Source organism: Magnolia sinica, chromosome 1 (assembly GCF_029962835.1).
Source record: "Magnolia sinica isolate HGM2019 chromosome 1, MsV1, whole genome shotgun sequence".
Classification (NCBI taxonomy): domain Eukaryota; kingdom Viridiplantae; phylum Streptophyta; class Magnoliopsida; order Magnoliales; family Magnoliaceae; genus Magnolia; species Magnolia sinica.
Genome location: NC_080573.1, coordinates 31,461,615 through 31,477,979, shown reverse-complemented (window position 1 = coordinate 31,477,979; position 16,365 = coordinate 31,461,615). Strand labels below are relative to the sequence as shown.

The following is a 16,365-nucleotide window of genomic DNA, read 5'->3' as shown; positions in this document are numbered from 1 at the left end:
ATTATTATTTTAAATTACAATTGTAGGGCCTACCTCTAGTCAGAAGTATTCCCCCAGGTGAGTCGACTACTTCGAGTTATGTACCTCATTCTTCAACTAATTTTAACAGTTAAGTGAGCCACACCAAGTGAACATCCACTTATCAACTCTCAACATCCTAATGATTCAAATAATTCAATGGTTGAATTGACTCATCTCTAGTTATTAATTGTCTTAGGAACCCTAAGAAGTATTTAGGTGTGATCTGGTAGTCAAATATGGGGGTAAATGATCCGGTTTGTGTTTCCAACGGATGGATGACTTGTTATGTGAATGAAGGTTGTACTAGATGGTTGAGATGGATAGATTGAGAACCACTAGATGACTGACGTGTAAGGTAAGTTATGTGTGTTCCCTCACACATATAAACAAATCTATTTCTTCATGCTAATGCCCGAGTACTGAAAGTACGAGGTGTTGTAGGTGCTCACTGAATGTCTACTGTTTCCTCTTGTATGGCCCACGTGAATGTTGGATACAACTCATTTTTGGTAGCACATCCTAAACTGATCTCGTAAAACGGATGGACAGGGTGGATTTTGCAAAAACATCGTAGTGGGCCCCACCTAACATCTTTACGTAGGAACTTCCTGTGAAAGCCTTTCAAAGGAAATCCGCGTCCGTCAGATACTCAGAACTTGATGCTTCAGGCGCATCAAGCCATGAGTTGAGAGGAGATGGATTGGCTACTCCCCCTATCACCAGCCAATGGCTGGTGGTCAATGCTTTGTGGACCTCACCATGATGTATTTATTTCATCCATGCCGTCCATCTATTTTTCTAGATCATTTTATGGTATTAAACAAAAAATGAGGTATATCCCAATCTCAAGTGGACAACATTTCAGGAAACAGTGTTGAATGAACGTTGTGCAGATCGGATCGGTCCGGATTGACCACTGACCTGAACTCAACTTGATGTACGGTGAGATCTGAGTGGGCCAACTCGATTTGACCCGATCCTGGCCTTCAGTTCAGTTCGGGTCGGATCATGTCGGATTATGCCTAACTCTATTCATCAAAGTCAAGATACATTAGCATTAAGTGTTATATTGTAAAGGAAAGAGCTCAGAATCATCAAGTATCTGTGGAGCTCATCGATACCATGTAGATGATAGTAGATTCACTGACTAAAGGGCTCCCCATCACTTTATTTTATAAGCATGTGACATCTATGAGAGTTATAGATCCCACAAATATATTCAGTTACTGGGAGTTTAGTATGATTCATTATGCATAGACATGCATAGAGATATAATTTATAAAATTTTGATGATTTTGATAGTGAGTAATTTATTTCTACTTCTCCTTAACTATGCACAATTTTATTTTAAGTCGAACTAAAGTCTTTTCTTGTTGAAGGCATTTGAAAGCTTCAAGACCTCTTGGGGACATATGATCACATTATGTGTGCAGTCTTCATACCACACTTCCATGTCTTTAATCTATATCTTTAAGGCTGGTGGGATTTATGACTATGCTTTGTCTCACTTCGCAAAGATTAAATGTTGTGATGACTACCAAGATCCAATGCTAGTAGACTTGATTGACTAGATCATATAAACATTGCTCGTATTATCTAACATATTCATTGACAATGTGGCCCAAGTGGGCAAATGTAAGAGTTATTAACAGTGGGTCTAATTGATTAATTGTTTAAATCTCCCTATGGGATGGATATTGCGATCGGGTATATCAATGGGCCTAACTAGAGTTGTAATCAATTGTAAATTATGCTTGAATTGCAAAACACATATAGTGACTAAATGGACTTGAAATCTTTAAAATGTGTGAAGCCTTAAAGGAGGAATTTAACTTAGAGGATGAGTTTTAGTGGGTTTTAAATTCCATCCTACAACTACTTAAACAAGGTTAGGTCCCCACATGTACACACATCTGAAGCTTCTTTTCCCATTTGATTGCTTTCCTAAATGTGTAAGAGGCGGAAGATCTCGACAATAGCCATAGATAATGGCTTCCCAATCAGGTATGATTTAAATTTCAGTTATTAGATCTCTATACCCGATGAGTAGCTCAATCCTTTTCCATTCCACAATTTAAGTTTACATCTATGTTGTTCTAGAAATAGAATTTAGTTTACTCTCTATCAAATTGGTTGCAAAGGTGTTTAGGATCGACCACCAACACTACTCATTATAGATCGATTATAAGAAATTAAGTTTTATTATGGGTAAAAATGGACTGACTAGAAGTACAGACTCGAAGACTATGGATTGCTTGCCTCAGGGTATCAACCTCGGCCTCAGAGGTTAACCTCGACCAATGACCTCGGCCTCGGATACCGAATTCGGTATCGGGCACCAACCTTGGCCTTGGAGGTCAAGCTCAGATATCGACCGCTAGCTCGAAATACAAATATACTTAGAATATATTGAGATAAGATATTCCCGAGATCTTCATCGTGGATATCAGGAAGATAACCACAATGCATTCGGAGGAAGATCTCTTCCCTAATATATAATCACCATCCAAGAGGCATTGTCATATACATCTCTGAGACCAAAAGACTATAAATACACCTGTTAACATGAGTAAAGGTACACATAACAAATATCCCGATTTTCTACTTTTCCTGTGAAACTATCAGACTTAGGCATCGGAGGGTCCCTGGCCTTAACCGGCGCCACCAATGTCTTCTCTTATTTTTTTAATAAATCGCAGGTACTCCAGCCGATAGGAGGAGAGGCATAATTGACCAGATTTTTACATCAATAGTTTGGCACCGTCTGTGGGAACGACATCAAATCCGTTCCCATCTTATCGATGTTTTATAATGGCAAAAGGAAGAAAGAGAGATCTGTCCACCATTGCTGCTACTGCTCTTGCACCATCGTAACAGTCGACATACCAATGAGATCCACCTTCACAACTCCAGGCTGATTCTACACCTGCAGGTCCTATGTAGTGGCCCTATAACTGTGGAGGTTGGCTCATCTCTCTGGAACATCAAGTCGAAGCATTGACTGGTAATATTAATCGGATAATGTAGATCTTGGAAAGACAAAGCCCACCTCCCGACCATGGGATAGAGCATGAGCAGCCACCGAGGTCTCTATAAAACCTCAAGCACTGATCGACTTGTAGAGAACCACACAACATCCTGGGCAGTCGAACCATGCGCCCTCCCATACCTCGGGAACTGCCAGCCTGCCGACTCCCACTTGCGTCACGTTTGAGAAGAAAATGCATGTAAAGGCTCCCGAGTTGATAGCTAATAATGAGGGTCACTGGAAGGTAGAACTCAAGGAATTACGAGGTCATGTCGGTGATATCCGCCAAGCCTACCGCATCCAAATACCGACCTTCGTCGAGGATATGCTAGGGGAGACTGAGCCGCCATTTACCGACGACATTATGTGATCCCAACTCCCACCCAAATTCCAAATGCTGTAAATTGTCCCCTATTCCATGTCTGGCGACCTGATCGAGTATTTGGAATCGTTCAGGGCATGGATGGAGCTCCACAACGTGTCGAGCTCGGTTATGTGTCGAGCCTTCTCCATGACTTTGTAGGGGATTGTATGAAAGTGGTATAGGCAGTTGAAGCTGAGATCCATCAAGTGCTTCACATAGCTCGACAAAGCTTTCATCACCCAGTTCATCGGTGGAAAATATAGGAGAATACCATCGACTCACCTCCTTACGATCACTCAGAGGGAGAACGAGCTGCTAAAAGACTACGTCATCCGTTTCAATACTGAAGCTGTCCAGGTCGATGATTATTTCGACCAAGTAGCTTTGGCCGCAACGGTAGCCGACCTAAAATAAGGAAAGTTCCTCTTCTTTATTGGTAAGAACCCCCTGACTACCCTTGCCGACCTACTTAATCGAGCTCAAAAATTTTTCCAATGCCGAGGAGTTCTTTAGTTCACAAAGAGCAACTCGACAAGGAAATAACTCGGCTAAGGATATGAAGCGAAGGAACGAAGGGGAGCCCTCTCCTGTTAATGCCAAAAGAAAGAAAGAGGATGACCAAGACCGAAACCATTGTACCAACCGACATCCGAAAAGTTGCTTCTATCGGTACACTCCCTTGAACACCAAAGCCGAAGCATGTATTTGAGGAAGCTGGGTTAAGCAAGGAAACTTGACGATTGAGTTGAACCAATCAACCAAGCTCAATAATAAGACTCGTCGGCTGTTGAGGGTCAAATATTGCATATCAGACCCAGTTGTTGCATAGAATTACACGCATGATACCGCTTAATGGCCTGATTAATCGTGTTTGTAATGCAGAGTGTATGTACGAGCCTGGACCGAAAAGGGTACTTAAAGCATGGACTTAATGCTCTAATGACACCAAAGCATGGGACGGACTCCAGATACCCAAGATCGACAGAATTACACGTCAGAGATCAGAGAAAGTCTAGCCGCTCATCTTAAACAGGCCTAAAAGACGTCCAGAATACAAGATCATAGGGTTCCCACAATCTGATCAAGTCGAAACTTCATACGTGGCCTGAGGACCATGAATTAACCGTACACATCAAATTTCAACCCTCAGATCCCAATAAAAGTGGCTCAACGGACAGATCAACCACCAAAACAGTGATATGGGGCCCACCTGCTATCAGGATAGGCTATAAATTTGGTCCCCACGATTAAAATGAGATGGAAAAATGGATGGATGGATTGGATTTTGCATAAGACATCAGGGTGGGGCCCATTTTACACGGCCCGTGCACACAGCAGGCGTACGCCCGCTGTGCACTGGACCGAAGTCCCCCGGTCAGCGACGGAGACTCGTCTCCCTCTCCTTCTCGAGCACGGACGAACAGCGGACGGACAGTGTTCGTCCGTTTTTCAGCAGTGGGGCCCTTTCAGCATCCAAATCATCCATCTGAACCGTCCACCAAGTCCAGAGGGAGGGCGTGACCCACACCTAGGTGGAGGAATGTCAAAAGACACCGGAGATCGGTTTTCCAGTAGTTAAACGCAGGACGGACGGTAGTGTGAAGAACTCTGTGGGGCACATCGGATCCGATCCAAAACGGACCACGTCCGACCGATTTTTCGAGGTGAATCAAATGAGCCGAGTGGATTTCCATAAAGGCACCGACAAAAGGCCCACCGACTTTCACAGCGACGTGTGCGCGAGCTCTGTTCCGCAGCAGAGGTTGCGGTTGATTCAGGTGGGCCACCATCGCTGATCATATTGACGATCTGGACCGTCCATGATGTCCGAAGGGGGGATGAGACCCTCGCCAAGGTCGCCTTTTGGCCCTACGTCCATGGTTGTATGTGCAAACAAAACAACAACCTTGTTGTTTTTCTCGGCTGCAAAACATCTCCGAGTGCGTAAAGAGAGTTTCTGCAGCTGGCTCGTCTGCGGACTCCAGCTCTCCACCGGCCCTGGATGTATAAAGGAGAGGTGAGTGGGACCAGAGAGGGATATAAAACATTCAACCAGGGAGTACGAGGAGAGGAGGGGGTGGCACGTGAGCTGGGCTTTCTGCTAGACGTGGCTGGAGAGAGAGAGCACGGGAACAGGGGGGAAAAACGAAAGCAGCAGGTGGGTTTTCTGCTGTAACGGAGTTTTTTGGAGGGATTCAAGCTGCTGGCAACGTGTGGAGGACGGAAGAAAAAAAGACAGAGAGAGAAGATGGGAGAGAAAAGATAAGAAGTTTTTCTTATTTTTCTTTTATTTTTCGTTTTCTTTTTCTTTTTATTTGCTTTGAGTCGAAGCCATTCATGTCTGGCTAAACCTCTTAGCTAGGGCTACGAGGTGAAGCCTGTAGCGAGATGAGAGATTTTACTGTGTGCCTTTAATTCTGAATTTGATATAGTTGATTATTAAAGGAATATTTTTCTTAGTCTTTTATGGTCTGTTGTGACTGAAATTACAATGGGTTTGCAATGGCTTTGAGTATTTCTTTTCCTTTTTATGTTTATGAAGTCAGGAACCCCTGTTGTTCATCATTGTCCCATGGGCATAGTAGGATGACAGTACCCTTCCTGATCATCATACATTATTGGTTGGTTGGTAATTAGTTTAATTCTGTTGTTTACTTTGTCTCCTGGGCATGACTTGGTGATGGAATCTATTCTAATTCACATACCTTTCACCTCTTGAAAACTATATCAAAGGAAGTCTAGTTAAATTCCATGATTTCTGAAGCAGGCATAATTTCTCCCTGATCTCTACAAGTGGATCCTCTGAATCCCTAGTTTCCCTCCTCTGAATTCCTTCAGTTTTACATTAATCTCTCACTATTATTCATCAATTTATATTTGATTTAGATTGCATCTTAGGCTAGTTCTATCTCTACTTGGTTTCAGATAACGTATAGGTATCAGTCCTTGTGGATTCGAACTCGGTCTTACCGAGTTTATTACTACATCACAACCCTGCACTTGGGGTGTGAACAAGTTTTTGGCGCCGTTGCCGGGGACTGACGGCTACGTTTTTCTGAAATTAATTAGTTTTAGAATTAGGTTAGGATTAAGATTTTACTTACTTTAGGATAAAAGTTTTTATTTTATTTTATTCTATTGTTTTTAGAACTTAAACTGTTTTCCTGTTTTGTAGGATCCTGACATAAGTTCTTAAATTGGTAATTCCTTCCTAATTTCTCTACTTTTTCTGTTTTTAGAATTAAGGTTTAAATCTTAGAAATTTTCTAACTCTAGTATTTCTCTATTTGTAGGAAATAGTTTATTTTTAAAAATTTTCCTCTTCTGTTTTTAGAAACTAGGTTAGTTATTTCCCTTTTTAGAGATTAACCTTCTATTCTTGTTCTCTAGTAACTTTCTAATTCTAACTCTCTTAGAATCTAATTTGTTTCCTAATTTATTTTTAGAAGTTTTGTTTAGAAACTAACCTTCCTATTTTGTAGGCCTTTAAGATAGAAATTTCTAATTCGGTAAGCTCCTTCCCTACTTTCTATTTTTCAGTTCTCTTTTAATAATTTACTTTCTAGTTTAGGTCTTTCCTAATTTATTTTAGAAATTTCCACTTTCTTTAGGAATTCCTTCTTTCAGAAATTAATTTACTGCTATCTTTCTTTTAAAGGATCGTTCTTCTCTTTTTAAAATCTAACTTATTTTGTTTTATTTTTGCAGGTTTTAACTTAGGACTCCAATTTGGTAATTTCTTTCCAACTCTCCCTCTCTTTCTTTCTAGATTTTCTTTTCCTTTCTTAGGATTAGGTTTTTAATTGGGGGCTGCGAGTGTTTTCATGCCCAAGTGGGCCCGTGATAACACTCGACGTCTCTTGACTGAAGGAGGATTGGTTGAGGGGTTGACTATCCATCGCAGGACTAGACACCGCTCGAAATTCCCTGAGTTAACTTAAGTTATGGCTAAAGACCAACCTCCTCTACTTCCACCCAGGGTGGAGGATACCCAAGATGAAAATGAGGTGCAACAGACACCCCCGCCTCGTACTTTACGAGATTATCTACAACCGGCGGGAGTGAGTACGCCCTCATGCATGATTTTCCCTGAAAACACAGGACAAATGGACATCAAGCCAGGAGTTATCCAACTCCTTCCCAAATTCCATGGACTTGAATCAGAAAATCCATATTTACATTTGAAAGAGTTCGATGAGATTATGGCTACATTATGTTTTCCTAATGTATCTGAGGATACAATTAGGCTGAAACTCTTTCCTTTTTCCTTAAAAGAGAAAGCTAAGATGTGGTTACATTCACTGCGTCCTAGATCCATTGGCACATGGAACGACATGCAGAGGGAATTCATAAAAAAATTCTTCCCACATCATAAAACGATTACCCTCAGAAAAGCAATCATGAACTTTGCCCAAAAGGAAGATGAAACATTCTTCCAATGTTGGGAAAGGTTCAAAGATTTGGTCAGTTCATGCCCACAACACGGATTTGAAATGTGGCACATTACAAATTTTTTCTATGATGGACTGACATCTTCCATGCGCTAAATGGTCGAGACAATATGTAATGGAGAGTTCATCAACAAAGATGTTGACGAGGTATGGGATTACCTCGATAGTCTCGCTGAAAAAACACAATCATGGGACTATTACCCAATGACGAACACCACGTCTAGGCCGACTCAATTAAAGGAGAAAGGTGGATTATATCTCTTGAAAGAAGAGGATGATCTCAAGTGTAAAGTGACTACGCTCATAAAGAAAGTTGAGGCCATGGAAGGAAAGAAGGATAAGGTCAATGAAATTGTTTGCGGCATCTGTGATTGCAACATTCACACAACTAAAAATTGTCCTACAATACCTGCCTTTCGAGGAGTGTTGAATGAACAAGCCAATGCCGTAAATAACTATCAAAGACCTTTTACTGGACCTAACTCCAATACATACAATCCTGGCTGGAAAAATCATCCAAACTTTAGTTGGAGGAATGGACAAACGGCTACCCCTCCAGGTTTCTTCAATCAAAATCCAAATCAAGTGAAACCTCAAGAGGAACCGGTTCAAAATTCCATACAAGAGCTGGCTCAGGCTATGCGGGGAATTACAGATTTTATGCAAAAGATAGATTCTCGTATCACGGTTATAGAAAAGGGGATGCTTCCTGCACAACCTCTCCCCAATCCTAAACTGCAGTACGAGATTAATGATCCCAGTTCTTTAAATCAGATGGGGCACGCTAAATCCATCACCACTCTTAGGAGTGGAAAGATCATTGATAAAACTCTTCCAGTTAGGCCCGAAAAGCCTCAAGAACCAGAAGAGGACAACAATGATGGAGCTAGTGATGCCCCACAAAAATTAGAACCGGAACTTCTAGAGAAGCCAGTCGCTCCATTCCCCCAACGGTTGGTTTCACCAAAACCTCTTTCTAACTCTCAGGATATTCTAGAGGTGTTGAAACAAGTGAAAGTCAACATTCCTCTACTTGATGTCGTTAAACATATACCTTCATATGCCAAATTCCTGAAAGACTTATGCACGACCAAAAGACGGAAAATTATTCAAAAGAAAATCTTCTTGACTGAGAAAATGAGTGCCATCCTGAAGCAAGACGTGCCGCAGAAATTCAAGGATCCTGGTAGCCCAACCATATCATGTGTAATCGGGAACCATCGAATTGATCACGCACTTCTTGACTTAGGAGCGAGCGTCAATCTGATTCCCTACTCGGTATACAAACAGTTAGGTTTGGGTGAATTAAAACCCACCCTAACCACACTACAACTTTCTGATCGCTCTGTTCGTGTACCAAGAGGGATAATTGAGGATGTGTTAGTCCAGGTCGATAGATTTTACTACCCTGTAGATTTTATCATCCTGGACACCGAACCCATCAATAACATGAGCACTCAGATTCCTGTCATTCTTGGTCGCCCATTCCTTGCCACGTCAAATGCAATTATCAATTGCAGGAATGGTGTCATGACTATGTCTTTTGGAAATTTGACATTGGAGTCAAACATTTTTTTCAATAACGGCAGCAACTCAGAGGATGATGACGATTTCTATGACATTAACATGATTGACTCTTTCGTGGAAGATACGACACCGCTGACCTTATCCTCTGACCATCTGGAGACGTGCCTGGCCCACTCCCATGATTTTGATGATGACATGATTAGGGAGACGTGTGCCTTGCTTGATACTGCACCGGTACTTGAAGTTAACCAGTGGAGGCCACAATTTGAAGAATTGCCACAAACCGATGTAGTGCCTCTACCGTCTAACCTCAAGCCGCCGAAGCTTGACGTAAAACCTTTGCCCTCTGATTTGAAATATGCCTATTTAGGTCAAGATGAGACATACCCGGTGGTGATCTCTGCCCACCTAGAGAAAGAACAGGAGAGTATGCTCATAGCTACTCTCATTGAGCATAAAGGAGCCCTGGGATGGACGATAGCGGACCTCAAGGGAATCGATCCCTCGATTTGTACTCACCGCATATATCTTGAAGATAATGCAAAAACCGCTCGACAACCACAACGTAGACTAAATCCAAACATGAAGGAAGTGGTTAAGGCCGAGGTTCTTAAACTATTGGATGTGGGTATTATATACCCTATATCTGATAGTCAATGGGTGAGTCCAACTCAAGTGGTCCCTAAGAAGTTCGGAATCACCATCGTAGCCAATGCTAATAATGAACTCGTGCCAACTAGAGTCACTACTGGTTGGAGAATGTGCATTGACTACAGGAAGTTGAATACCGTCACGAGGAAAGACCACTTTCCTTTACCATTCATTGATCAGATCCTGGAAAGGTTAGCTGGTCATTCCTATTACAGTTTTCTTGACGGGTATTCAGGCTACAACCAGATAGAGATAGCCCCTGAAGATCAGGAAAAGACCACATTTACATGTCCCTACGGCACCTTTGCCTATCGAAGGATGCCATTCGGACTATGTAATGCCCCTGCCACTTTTCAGCGATGTATGCTTAGTATTTTTTCTGACATGGTGGGGCAATATCTAGAGGTCTTCATGGACGACTTCTCTGTTTATGGTCCATCTTTCAGCAAATGCTTGGAAAGTCTTAAATGTGTGCTGAAAAGATGTGAAGAAAAGAACTTGGTACTTAATTGGGAGAAGTGCCATTTCATGGTTCAGAAGGGAATTGTCTTTGGGCATATCATCTCGTCCAAAGGAATCGAGGTAGATAAGGCAAAAATCAATCTTATCTCTAACCTACCTCCACCCAAGAACATCAGAGACGTACGATCCTTCTTAGGACACGCAGGATTTTACAGGCGATTCATAAAGGACCTCGACCTTAGAGGTTAACCTCGACCAAAGACCTCGACCTCAGAGGTTAACCTTGACCAAAGACCTCGGCCTCGGATACCGGCCTTGGCCTCAGGTACCAACCTCAGCCTCGGAGGTTGGCCTTGGATATCGACCACTAGTTTAGAATACAAATATACTTAGAATATATTGAGATAAGATCTTCTCGAGATCTTCGTCGTGGATCTTGGGAAGATAACCACGACGCATCCGGAGAAAGATCTCTTCCTTGATACGCAATCACCATCCAAGAGCAATTTTCATATATGTCTCTGAGACCAAAAGACTATAAATACACCTGCTGACATGGGTAATGGTACACACAACAAATATCTTGATTCTTCTATTCCTCTTGCGAAACTATCAGACTTAGGCATTGGAAGGTTCCTGGCCTTAACCAGTGCCCCCAGTGTCTTCTTTTATTTTCTAATAAATCGTAGGTACTTCAGCTAATAAGTGGTGAGGTAGAATCAACTGATTTTTTTGCATCAACAAGTTTCATTATTTATTAAAGACAAAATGCTGGTACTTCAAATAAGTAAACTCGAATTCAATCCATGTAATAGGGGCAAATACTGTCTTAAGAAAGCGACTCAATAACACGACTTGAAGCTACTTTCATTCTACTATGTTTAAATTATGCTTTTATTATTTTTTAAAACATTATGGACCGGCATTTCATCTGGGAATTTTTTAATAGTGGGTGTAGGACTTGTTGCGCAGCACGCCAACAACGCAAGTGAACCGAGATCCAATCTTCGATCTCACCCACAAATGATAAACAAGAAGAAATATAATCTAGAAGTAGAATCAAAGAATACCAACAAACCATAAGATATAATATACATGAAAAAATCCCAACAAGGGTAAAAAATCACGGGTGCAAACTTCTATTATGAAGAAAAATGAGATTACAATCAATATACTAACTTTCTCGATGCTTCCATGTACAGAGATAACCCTTAGCTTAGCTTAGAAAACCCTTTCTCATACCTTAGAATTATCCTAGAAAAGCCCTAGGAACCCCTATTATAGTTTAGGCAACTTCCCTTCCGCACTCTTGCGAAACTACCTCAAATTTACGCAGCCCGCATCAAATCTAGACTAGGATTTGCGTAGCCTTGACTAGTCAAGCAAGGGCCTCGATTGGTCAAGCGGCCCACTCGACCAGTCGAGCACCCCACTTGACTATTCGAGCACCGTAAAATTTCAAAACATTAGCTCACTGGACTATGAGTCGAGCACCGCTCAACTGGTCGAGCTAAGCTCTCGACTGGTCGAGCAACCCTTTGGTGTGCTGGCTCCACACCTCAACAATCTCTCACTTGGAGACACATCACTATAATCCTTCATCTTCTACATCTAGAGTGCACCACTTTTTCATCTTCAAGCTTGAAGACCAATTAAAGCTGAACAAAGCTTCAACTTCTCCCTTGTGACTGCCTTGGTTAGCATATCCGCAAGATTCTCACTTATATGGATCTTCTCCAGAGTAATCGATCCGTCTTCTAGTAATGAACGGATGAAGTGATATCTGATGTCAATATGCTTGGTCCTTAAATGAAAGGCTGAATTTTAGCCAAGTGTATTGCACTCTGACTGTCACTGTATAGCTTGCAATCTGCTTGCTTCTTTCCCAACTCTTCCATAAAACCTTGCATTCACACTATCTCCTTGCAAACTTCTATAGCTGTAACATATTCTGCTTTCGTTGTACTGATAGATACTATCTTCTGTAACTGAGAGACCCAACTGACTGCACCACTACCTAGAGTAAAGACATACCCCGTAATGCTTCTTCTACTGTCGATATCTCTTGCCAAATCTGAATCTATGTAGCCTTGTAGCTTGATTTTTGATTCTCCATAACACAACCCTACATCCACAGTACCTACCAGGTATCCATGGATCTACTTCACAGCTTCCCAATGTTCCTTCCCAAGGTTGTTCATGAACCTGCTAATAACTCCCATTGCTTGAGCAATGTCTAGCCTCGTGCTCACCATAGCATACATGAGACTCCCAATAGCTGATGCGTATGAGACTTTAGTCATGTAGTCTCGTTCCTCTTGTGTCTTTGCACCTTTGTCCTTAGAAAGTTTGAAGTGCTTGGCTAATGGAGTTCTAACCGGCTTAGCACCTCCCATACTGAATCGATCAAGTACCTTGGCTATGTACTCTTCCTGTGACAAAACTAGTTTCTTGTTTTCCATGTCACGCTTTATCCTCATGCCTAGGATTTGTTTTGCAACTCCTAAATCCTTTATGGAAAATTCTCTAGACAGTTGTCTTTTGAGATCTAAGATGTCATTCATGCTTGATCCGGCCACAAGCATATCATCAACGTACAGAAGAAGGATGATGTACGACGTATCAAACTTCTTCAAATAGCAATAATGGTCTGCATGACATCTCCTAAAACTATTTCCCGATATGAAACTATCGAACTTCTTGTACCACTGCCTCGGGGCCTGCTTTAGGTCATATAAACTCTTCTTTAGTCTACATACTATGTTCTCCTTTTCTGGTGCCACGTATCCTGTCGGCTAATGCATGCATATCTCTTCTTCAAGGTTCCCATGAAGAAAGACTGTCATAACATCTAGCTGCTCTAGATGTAAGTCCTCTGTAGCCACTATACTTAAGATCATGCGAATCGTAGATATTTTTACCACTGGTGAAAATATTTCTGTGAAGTCGATACCTGCCTTTTGTTGAAACCCTTTCACAATCAATCTGGCCTTGTACCGTTTTAAACCATCATGCTCTTCCTTCAGTTTGTAAACCCACATGTTATGAAGAGCTTTCTTTCCCTTAGGTAGAGTGACTAGCTCCCACGTACGATTGGACTCAAGAGAGTCCATCTTATCATCCATGGCCTGCTCCCACTTAACCCGTGTATCTAGCCGTAATGCCTCTTCAAAACACTCTGGTTCACCATTATCTGTCAGTAGTAGATAATGTAAGTAGGGTGAGTATCGGACCTTAGGTCTCCTCTCACGAGTAGACCTCCTCACAACCGGTGTCTGCGGCTTTGCCTCATTATGCTCTTGTGCTTCCTCATCCTGTGGCAATGTAATACCCGTGTCCGGTAACTCTTCCAACTCTACGAATTCTTTCTCATCGGCCTTATTTTGCTACACACTGTTCTTATGCATCACTTTTTCATTAAAGACTACATCTTTGCTTCTGATGATTTTTCGGTTCTCTGTATTCCAAAACCTGTAGCCAAAATCATGCTGCCCGTAGCCTATAAATGTACACTTCTTAGACTTCGCATTCAGTTTGTTTCTATGCTCTACATCAATGTGAACATATGAAGTGCAACTAAACACTTTGAGATGCTCAAGGTTCACTTTTTTTCCAGTCCACGTTTCTTTTGATATCCCACCATCCAATGGTGTTGAGGGACTTCTATTGATGAGATATGCAGTGGTATTCACAACATCTGTGCAAAACGTCTTGGGGAACCCTTCATGTAACCTCATGCTCCTGGCGTACTCAAGAATAGTCCTGTTAATGCGCGCAGCCACACCGTTTTGCTGTGGTGTCCCTGGAATCATTTTTTGATGTTTGATTCCATTTGTCGCACAATACTCTTCAAACCTCTTATCACAATATTCTCCCCAATTATCTGATCTGAGATATTTTACTTTTTTCCTGTCTCATTTTCTACCATTACTTTTCACTTCTTAAATACATTAAATACATCAGATTTGTACTTTAAGAAATAGATCCACAGTTTTCTACTAGCATCATCAATAAAAGAAACAAAATAACGTGAACCACCAAGAGATGATACCTGTGCTGGTCCCCACACATCAGTTTGTAAAAGCTCCAACAGATGCGTCTTTGGAGTGCGTTCTATTTTCTTGAAACTTACCCTCTTCTGCTTGCCATACACGTAGTCCTCATAGAATTCCAAGTCAATAGACTTCAGCCCTGGTAGCTTCCCTTTTGACAATAGCACTTTCATCAAAATTTCACTCATATGTCCCAACCTCTGATGTCATAACTGCCCATTCACTCCCGTTGATGCGATTGTGAGTAAACTATACGATCTGGAAGTCACGTACAAAGTACCTTTCTTCTTGCCTTGAGATATCACCAAGGCACCTTTTGTGACCTTCCAGGAATCACTGGTGAATGTCGTCACATATCTGGTATCGGTCAACTGCCCCACTGAGATCAAGTTTCATTTTAAACTTGGTACATGTTAGACATCCTTCAATTTCAAAACCGTTCTGTCTTTCTAACTTATATGAATGTCTCCCTTTTCCAACAATATTGCACAACTCATCATCACCCAGGTAGACTCTCCTGAAGTCACCTGTCACATAATCACACAGAACTTCCTTACACGAAGTGGCATAAAACGAAGCACCCGAGTCTATGATCCAAGACTCATTCCTTGCATCAAGAGGCAAGATCAACGCATCTGTGTCACTCTCTTCAGATAAATTTATTGAATTCTTCCTGCCTTGAGAGATTCCTTATTGTTTCTTAAGCGTCTTGCAATCACGTTTCATGTGCCCATTCTTCCCGCAATGCCAACACTTGTCTTTGTCTTTCGGTCCCTTGTACTTCTTTCTCGACTTAAAACGTTCGTGTTTATTGTCTCATTTGTTCAGCGATCTTCCTTTTCCTTCAACTTTTAGAGCGTTCTCTGAATGCTCTGAAACTCCCGATGTCTTTCTTCTAGATTCTTCGCTGAGAATTAGACCGGCTACATCATCGAATTTCAGTTTTGTCGATCTTGAAGAATTGCTCACGGCAATCACCAAACCATCCCAACTGTCTGGTAAACTGGACAAGATCAATAACGCCCTGACCTCGTCATCAAAAGTGATGCTAACGGATTCCAATCGGCTCATGACTGTATTGAATTTGTTTAGATGTTCAGCCACACTCACATCATCTGACATCTTCATGTTAAATAGCTGTTTCATAAGATGAACCTTATTGGACGCTGGGGGTTTCTCATACATAGTAGCCAGAGCTTGTATTAATTCTTTTGTAGTCTTCACCTTGGATATATTGAAGGCGACGCTCTTAGACAAAGAGAGTTGGATCGTTCCTAAAGCCTTTCGATCAAATAAAGATCATTCATCATCTGTCATCTTCTTTGATTTCTTCTCTTTTCCTCCTAGAGGAATATAGAGGTCCTTCTGATACAGATAATCCTTCATCTGCATCTTTCAGAAGGTAAAATTTGAACCATCAAACTTCTCAATTCTAGTCTTCCCTTCTTTTGTCATCGCTCCCACTTGAACTAAACCAATAGCTCTGATACCAGTTGTTGCGCAGCACGCCAATAACGCAAGTGAATCGAGATACAATCTTCGATCTCACCCATAAACGATAAACAAGAAGAAATATAATCTAGAAGTATAATCAAAGCATACCAACAAATCACAAGACATAATATACATGGAAAAATCCCAACAAGGGTAAAAAACCACGGGTGCAAACATCCACTATGAAGAAAAAAGAGATTACAATCAATATACTAACCTTCTTGATGCTTCCATGCACAGAGATAACCCTTAGCCTAACTTAGAAAACCCTTTCTCATACCTTAGAATCACCCTAGAAAAGCCCTAGGAACCCAT

General features: G+C 41.5%; 1 non-coding gene across 1 annotated transcript; it reads right to left on the bottom strand.

The window, feature by feature from the left end:
- Positions 1-7,795: 7,795 nt before the first annotated feature.
- Positions 7,796-7,902, bottom strand: LOC131221776 (small nucleolar RNA R71). Its single transcript, XR_009159586.1, has one exon. It is a non-coding gene; the product is annotated as a small nucleolar RNA R71 (small nucleolar RNA).
- Positions 7,903-16,365: the final 8,463 nt, after the last annotated feature.